Raw genomic sequence first — 8,828 nt, forward strand, 5'->3', positions numbered from 1 at the left:
TTGGGTGGTCTTAGTCCATCCATATTGGTTGAGCTTAGTGGGCCCAAGACTCAAGCCCACATATATAGGTTGGTCTTAGGCCTAACCCAACCTGATTTTGTTTGGGCCGACAGATGACCCAAAGGATTTTTCTTATAAGACTTAACCCACCCATATGGGCTGGGCTGATTAAGATGCCCAACCTTTATTTCTTTACCACTATTATGCATGCTGCAAGTTGGTTTTTCCAATATAGTTATCCAAGCATAATTTACATGGAAAGGCATGAAGAGAAGAAGTTTAATTGGCATGGCGAGAAGCTTTATGGTGGCGGTGCTTTAGTTGTTGGTGGCTCATAGTGGCTATTGAAAAAGGAAGAAAAAGAAATAGTGGAGTTAGTTGGTGATGGTTAATAGTGCATAAAAGGTCGGTTTTATTTCATTGCGAAGGAAAAATATTTTTTTTTTAGTCTTCTTCTGATTCAGGTACAAGATGATGGTTGATTTTTGACACGACCAAAAGATTGATATCTTCTCCCAAATGCAGAAGTATCGAAGTCATAAATAACCCGGCAAGACTGGAGTCAAACCACATGGAGGTTAATTGTATAAATTATAAACAACAATAATAGTAATATTACTAATAATAGTAATAATAATAATAATAGTAATAATAATAATAATAATAATAATAATAATAATAATACCCCTAATAATAGTAGTAGTAGTAGTAGTAGTACTAGGAAAGAAGTAGAAGAAAAAAAAAGAAATTAATGAAAACTTTCAGATGGAAGATTAATGTGAGGATCAAATAATGATAACAACAAATATCAAGATTAGAGGATCCACTAATGGTATTTCAAACAAGTATGGTATAAACTCTTATTACTTAAATGGAAACCACACATAAAGAAGGTTCCAATCAGATTATAAATTGTTAACATGATTACATTAGTTATCTTATTTGAATAATACTAATACTTGTAAATATTATCAGGCATTCATGATTATAACTTATATTAACAACAAATCAAGTTCTTTTCATAACACAGGTGTAGGTTATACCATACGGTTGGGCTATGAAAGTACTAAGTATTTGTTGCACCAAGTGTTATACAACATAAATCTAGATTAACTATTTAACAAGCAAAGTATTAAAAGTAAACAAGATAACAAATACAAAACATGTTAGTATCAAACATTAATATCTTTGTTGAGTTTACACTACACTTATTGTTATAACATTAGTGTAACCTTTTCACCTTGACATAATAAACTTAGTTAGACATAATAAACTTAGTTAAACATAATAAAAGAGAGAAACATAAATAAATAAGATAAGAACATAAATAAGATAAAGTTTAACTAAGTAAAGGAAAGGAAATAAAAGGCATGAACAAGATATTAATGAAAGCAAAACTTAAGCATTAAAAAAATACAAAAAGAGAAAGCAAGAGCATGATCTTGATCTGGAAACCAAGATGCCTAAATGCATGGCAAATGCCTTCTTTTATTGGCCAAAATTGAAAACTATTAATTTGATGACTAATTGATAAGTGGATGACCAACTCTTGACTTGGTGATAATCCTTATCTTCTCTTGTCTACCCAAAATATCATTGATAACATTCAAATTTGAATCAAACCTCCACATAAATGTTGTAGAAAATTTTCTCAGCTTTCTAGAAAAAAAATAGAGGTCATTTATACTTCTAAAACTCTAAATATGAGCTGAACATTGTACAATGTCTAAGCTGCAGGACAGATTCAGACTTCTTCGTTGTTGCTATAATTTGGACTTGAAAACGACCTTATTAAAACTAGACCTCCACATGAAAGTTATAGGCATATGTCTTACCTTTCCATCTATATAAAGTAAACCTAATTACCAAACAGTGTTCTAGTTTGGACTGCACTAGCATTTTTTTTTTAAAGTTTGGTCATCTCTTTATCCTTTTAATTTCAATACTTAAACTCGTCAATTAATCCTTTTATTTATGTTATAGGCCTGTATTTAAGATGAATATTTACCATAAATTAAAGGTATTTTATATTATGAGATATGTTATTATAAAACATGTTTTAGTTAAGTAGTTATTAATAATTCAAGTGCAAAATGATGATATAAAATCTTGATAAAAATATACTTTTAAATACTAATCACACCCCTCAACCAACTTATATTAATCCCTAGTAATCAAAGTGTTAAAATTGAAAAATAATTTGCAAATTCTATAAAGCAAGACATTTATCATTCAACTTCCATTAATCTATCCAGATAAACAAATTCTCATTAAATTTATATATCTGCTCACTATCTCTTAAATAAGATATTAATAAACCTTCCTTTTATACTCAATATATCAATATATAGTTATGGGGCTTTTCTTGAAAGAAAACAAAATTTTTGTTCTAATGTTTAAGGTTAACTTTCTTGGGTTGGAATTTTTTTTTTCTTTTTTTTTAATATATATGCATATAATTTAAAACACGATGCATCTTTAACCAATGTAATAAGCTTTTGACTAATGAATCCCAAACTAGTTGGCCTTAGGACATTAGGTGTTGAGACACCCTTACGAGCTTAGTAAATCAGGTTGCAGATATTAATACATAGATAGTGTAATGTTTGATTCCTTTAAGCTCTTCTCTTCAACTCATGTAACAAGCGTTGGGCCAATAGTTCCTAAGTAGTTGACTTTAGGGTATTAGGTGTTAAAACACCCATTCAGGCTTAATTGCTTAGGTTAGGAAGGCTACGAATCCAAACTTATCTATGTTTTTATTATCATCAGTTTTTTTGCTCTATTTTTTTATTATAAATTATATATTATCCCTTTCACTTAGTTATTTCCTTTAACAAAAGAACATTAATAATATAATAATTTAATATGCAACCCACAATCACATGTTAAAGTGTGTGTGTGTGTGTGAAAATTAAGGTTTAAGAATGCATGTTAAATAAGTATATGAGTAGAATTAAGTGATGACAATGTGAGAGTTTGTAAACTTAAATATTTTAAAAAGTATTATGATAGACCTTGTTAAGAATGATTACTAAGATGCATTTCAAGAGTCACTTTAACAAAATAGCTCATTTACTCTATCATTCTAGTAACAACAATTTTGCACATGCTTTATAAAAATAAAAATAAAACAAAGTTAGTTAGGGTTTTTTTTTAATTACTACTACCCTCTCCCCCTAGCCAAAACGAGATATTGTCCTCAATATCCTAAGGTAGAAGGATATAGTATAGAAGACATCACCTGAAATAACGAACGCTGACAAACCTGAAACACACTTAAATAAATATAAGAAACAACAAAACACAATAGTAAAACCAAAAGACATAAAGATTCAAAAATGAAGGCTCAAATCCAATTTAAGCTTTTTACATCCTTTCTTAGGTGACCAATTTATACAACTCGTAGAGGGATCAATTATAGTTGGTCAATCAATTGTTCAGCAATAACAGCAAAGATCATGATTTGTCGTGCAGAAGATGTTAGAAATTTTTGTTCCACAGCATGATCAAGAAAAGACAATAACTTATCATAATAACCATTAACATTTAACAAACCTATAGGTTTATAGTGAATGTTCAGTCGGGCCCAAAAGGTAATATGAAAAATCTTTTCCAATGTGCCCAGATCACCTAGTAAGGCAATGAAGGCATCAGCGTGTTTAAACATGGCATTCATTCGATAAGACATTATGGAGACCTGTAGTTCCTCTCCAATAATTTTTCCAATGATCTCAATTTGTGCTAAAGCTTTAGGGAGAACCCCTAAAACTTGACTACCTCCTATAAATGCAACTATTAACACTTCTCCCATTAACTCAAAACTACCTCCCCCATACAATAAATGAATCTTTCTCTTAGCTAGCACCTAACCAAGATGATTTGCTAATTCTAAAAACTCCTTTTCTTTTCCAAGACTAGATCCATCAAAAATACAAACATTTCTTATGTGATGACCTGATGAACTTGTCATTTCTACACACTTCTATATTTGTTGAATGTATGGATTGATTAGGAATAAAAGGAAGGCATAGATGATTTTATAGATGAGAAATTAAAAAGAGAATCATACCACCTATATATAGGTCAACTAGAGTCTCTCTCTCTCTCTCACACACACACACTCTCTCTTTATTTATTTATTTATTTTTGAAAAAACATGTGTATATATAGGTAGTTGTGATTATGCCTCACATCTTTCCTTAATTTTACATCTAAGAGCGGCTTAAACGTCCTTTATGGATCGGGGATAGGCTTCCCATCCAATTTTCTTAAAAATTGGCTAATAGGGTCTTTTTTAGTCAGATCCCCAAGACTAAGTTGATCATGTTCTTTATGGGATTATGGTCATAAATCATAAATTACACAATGCATATCTCCACAAGGATATGTCTTAAAAGTCAATAAAAGATTATCTAATGATCCCTTATGTTTTGAAATAAATCCTGACTTCTGATAATTTTCACAAGCTTTGTAGAATGGATGTAAGTTCTTGAACATATTAGGCCAATAAAATCTATTTTGTAAAATTTTTGTAGTTGTCTTTCTTAATGAGAAATGACTCCCACGTGCTTCAGAATGACAAAGTTTAATGACACTACTTACTTCATTGTCAGGAATATATCTTTGAAATATTTGATTAGGACAATATTTGAATAAGTATCGGTCATCCCAATAAAAGTTTTGCACATTACTCAAAAACTTTCTTTTATCTTCGGTACTCTAGTGAGTTGGCAAATCTCCTGAAGCAAGAAAATTGATATTTTTAGCAAACCAAGGCATTGAACTAAGAGAAAGTAAGGATTCAAAAGGAAAGTAATCATCAATTGGTGTGATGTCAGATGTCAAATCTGTTGTCACTCTTAATAAAATATTCGCATCAACATTTTTTATGCCTTTTTTTATCTATGATTTCTTTCTAAGAATAAATCATTTGCAAATCTTCATATTCATCCAACTCATTTTTACTTAAAGTAGATTCAAGATATCATAAACTAATTCTTCAATATGATCTACTTCTTGTAATTCATTATCATCTTTACGTTGCTTGCAAATGTTAAAAATATTCATCTCCAATGTCATGTTTTCAAATGATAACTTCATCAGTCCATTCAATTAATCGTGCAATTTTCTTAAAAACCAGCAAATAGGGTCTTTTTTAGTCAGATTCCCAAGACTATGTCAAGCATGTTATTTATGGAATAATGGCCATAAATCATGAATTGCACGATGCACATCTCCACTAGAATGCGTCTCAAGAGTCAATAGAAGATTATCTAAAGACCCTTTACTCAGGCCATCCGTAATGAATAGTATTTTATCTTTACGATTTACAGATATCATTCCTAAAGAACGACATTGTGCATTGCAAGTCTATCTGGCACATCAATGGCAGACTTTCAGTAATTTTACACGATGTTTCTTTGCAAAAGTACTTTTACTTATTCCAAGCATGTGTGATATGAAAGAATTGAAAGACTCACCTGATAATCGGACCTTTGCTTCAATTAACCAGCGAATCTCTTAAGGAATTCCATTGTTCATTAACAACCTCAATCTTGCAGACCTAGCTAGGTAAATTTTTGTTATCGCATTTTGAGGCAAAACGGGAAATACTTTTTTTAATTTTTCAAGAGTGGTGTCCATTTTTTAATATGAGAAGTGAAAAAGAGATGTAAAGAGAAAAGAAGGAATAAGGAATTGAACAAATATATAAACATATGTCAGTTATCATGGGAATCTAAAAGAACCAACTTAAGAGTCACGGAGCACCGTTATCCGCTATTTAACCGGGGTGAAAGAGACTAGCAAACCAAGAGTCATAAAAAATAACACAAAAACAATATGAGAAAAATAAAATAATCAACCTTTATCTACAAGATCATTTAAACCAGTTGATTTATTTTCACTAAGAAAATTATTAAAGTAAGCTTTCAAACGATGTCCATTTACCTTAAAAATATTGTCATTCTTTGGATTCTCAATATCAAAGGCCCATAAAAATATACATATTTCTCAATAAATGGACTGCCCCATCTTGATCTTCGCTCTTTAGGGAATAAATGGAGTTGAGAATTATAAAACAAAACTTTTTGACCAGTATCAACTTTTTGATAATTTTCACAAGTTTTGCAGAATGCATGTGTGTCCTTGAACATGGTGGGCCAATAAAATCCATTTTGAATGACACTACTTACCTTATTGTCAAGAATGCATCTTTGAAATATTTGATCAGGACAATATTTGAATAAGTTAGGGTTATCCCAATAAAAGTTATTCACTTTGTTCAAAAACTTTTCTTTGTCTTGGGTACTTCAATCAGCTAACAAATCTTCTGAAGCAAAAAAATTGATATTTTTATCATATCAAGGCATTGGACTAAGATAAAGTAAGGATTCATCAGGAAAGTAATCATCAATTGGTGTGATGTCAGATGTCGAATTTGTTGTCACTCTTGATAAAAGATTCATATCAACATTTTCAGTGCTTTTTGCATATATGATTTCTTCCTGAGAATAAATCATTTGCACATCTTCAGATTCATCAAACTCTGTTTTACTTACAATAGATTCAAATTGATCATAAACTAATTCATCATTAAGATCTACTTCATATGAATCATTATCATCTCTAGGTTATTTGCAAATATTGAAAATATTCATCTCCAATGTCATGTTTCCAAAAGATAGCTTCATTTGTCCATTCTTATAATTAATCAATGCATTAAAAGGTGCAAGAAACAAGCATCCTAAAATAACAGGAAATGAATTACATGCTTCAACAGGTTGTGTGTCCAAGACAACAAAATCCATAGGATAAATAAATTTATTGACTTGTACTAACATATCTTTAATTATTCCACTAGGTATTTTTACAGATCTATTGGCAAGTAAAAGAGTTACAAAAGTTGGTTTTAACTCACCTAGATTAAGACTTTGGAAAACTGAATATGAAAGTAAATTCACACTAGCTCCAAGATCATGTAAGGCTCTTTCAATTTTATGTTATATAATAAAAATAAGAAATTATAGGACAACTAGGGTCTTTATATTTCAAAGCATTATTGTTCTGAAGAATGATATTTACTTATTCGGCTAAAAAGACTTTCTTTTTCATATTCAATTTTCTCTTCACAGTGCACAGATCTTTCAAAAATTTAACATAAGAAGGAACATATTTAATAGTATCCAGAAAAGGTAAATTGATCCTTACTTGTGTGAAAGTTTTAAAGATTTCAATATTGTGATTGACTTTTCTTTGTTTGGTCATGGCATGAGAAAATGGAAGTGCTAGCGGGGAATTAGTCGTTTCTTTGCAATTTTCAAATTCATTCCCTTTCTTACCCTTAGAGATTAACTCATCATCTTTCTCACAAGGTTCAAGAGTGGGTTTCTCAATAACCTTACCACTACGAAGAGTTGTGACTAATTTGACTTGATCTATATGTTGGCTTTTGGAACTACTTGCATTTGCATTATATTGCCCCTTGGGATTTTATTGTCGTTGAGATGGAAACGTACCTTTCTCTTGAAAACTGAAAGCAGATGTCAATTTTATAAGAGTATCTTTAAAATCTGTCATGTTTTGAGCAAGTTGAGTATTGATTGTCTCTTGCTTTTAATAAATGCATGCAATGTTTCCTCAAGATTTCTTCTAGGAGGTGGAGCATAAAGAGGTACATATCCATGAGAATTTTGAAAATTATGGTGTGCTTGAAACGGTGGTTATGAAGTGTGTACATTGTTATTATCACTTTTTCAACTGAAATTTAGCTGATTTCTCTAACCAGGGTTGTATGTTTACGAGTATGGGTTGTGATTGGCCCTTTGAAAACTGTTTAAAACATGGGCTTGTTCATGGAGACATTCCTTAAATGAAGGCAAGGTTGGACATTTATTACTTGAGTGTTCATTTGTTTCATATATTTGACACACAATATTTTCAACAGATTTTAATTTATCACTCTTTTTCAATTCTAGTGTATTGACTTTTCTAGCTAAAGATGCAAACTTGGCTTGGAGGTCATAATCTTCCCTAAGGTTGTACATACCTCCACTAGATGTATGAGGTTGAGTTTTACTTGGTGCCTTATAAGTACCCGTGGTATCCCAATTTTGAGCATTTTCAGCTAACAAGTCTAAGTACTCCATTGTTTTATCAAGGTCTTTATCTTCAAAAGCTTTATTGCACATCAATTCAACCATTTGTCTATTTCTAGGTGTTAACCCTTCATTAAAATGTGAAATCAATCACCATGTTTCAAAACCATGGTGAGGGCAAGTATTAAGTAAGCCTCGATACCTATCCTAACATTGATAAAATGTTTCTCCTGATTTTTGAGTGAAAGTGGCGATTTGTCTTTTGAAAGAGTTTATTCTATGAGGTGGGAAAAACTTCTTTAAAAATTATTGTTGTATTTTTAATGTTTCTCCTGATTTTTGAGTGAAAGTGGCGATTTGTCTTTTGAAAGAGTTTATTCTATGAGATGGGAAAAACTTCTTTAAAAATTATTGTTGTATTTCATCCCAAGCTCGAATGGATCCTGGTCTCAAATTTTGTAGCCATGTTTTAGTTTTATCTTTTAATGAAAAAGAAAAAAAACTTTAATCTAATGGTGTTCATGCTACAATTTGGGTCATTATACATGTTACAGACCGCCTTAAATTTCCTTAAATGCAAGTATGGATTTTCTAAATCTAAGCCATGAAAAAAAGGTAAAAGTTAAATAATGTCTGGCTTAAAATTAAAATGAGATACATCAAGGGGGAAAATTGTGCATGATGTTGCACTTGTTCTTGTGGGATTCATGTGGTCTGTAAGTGTTCTAA

Source organism: Populus euphratica, unplaced genomic scaffold, assembly GCF_000495115.2.
Source record: "Populus euphratica unplaced genomic scaffold, PopEup_1.0 scaffold343.1, whole genome shotgun sequence".
Lineage (NCBI taxonomy): Eukaryota > Viridiplantae > Streptophyta > Magnoliopsida > Malpighiales > Salicaceae > Populus > Populus euphratica.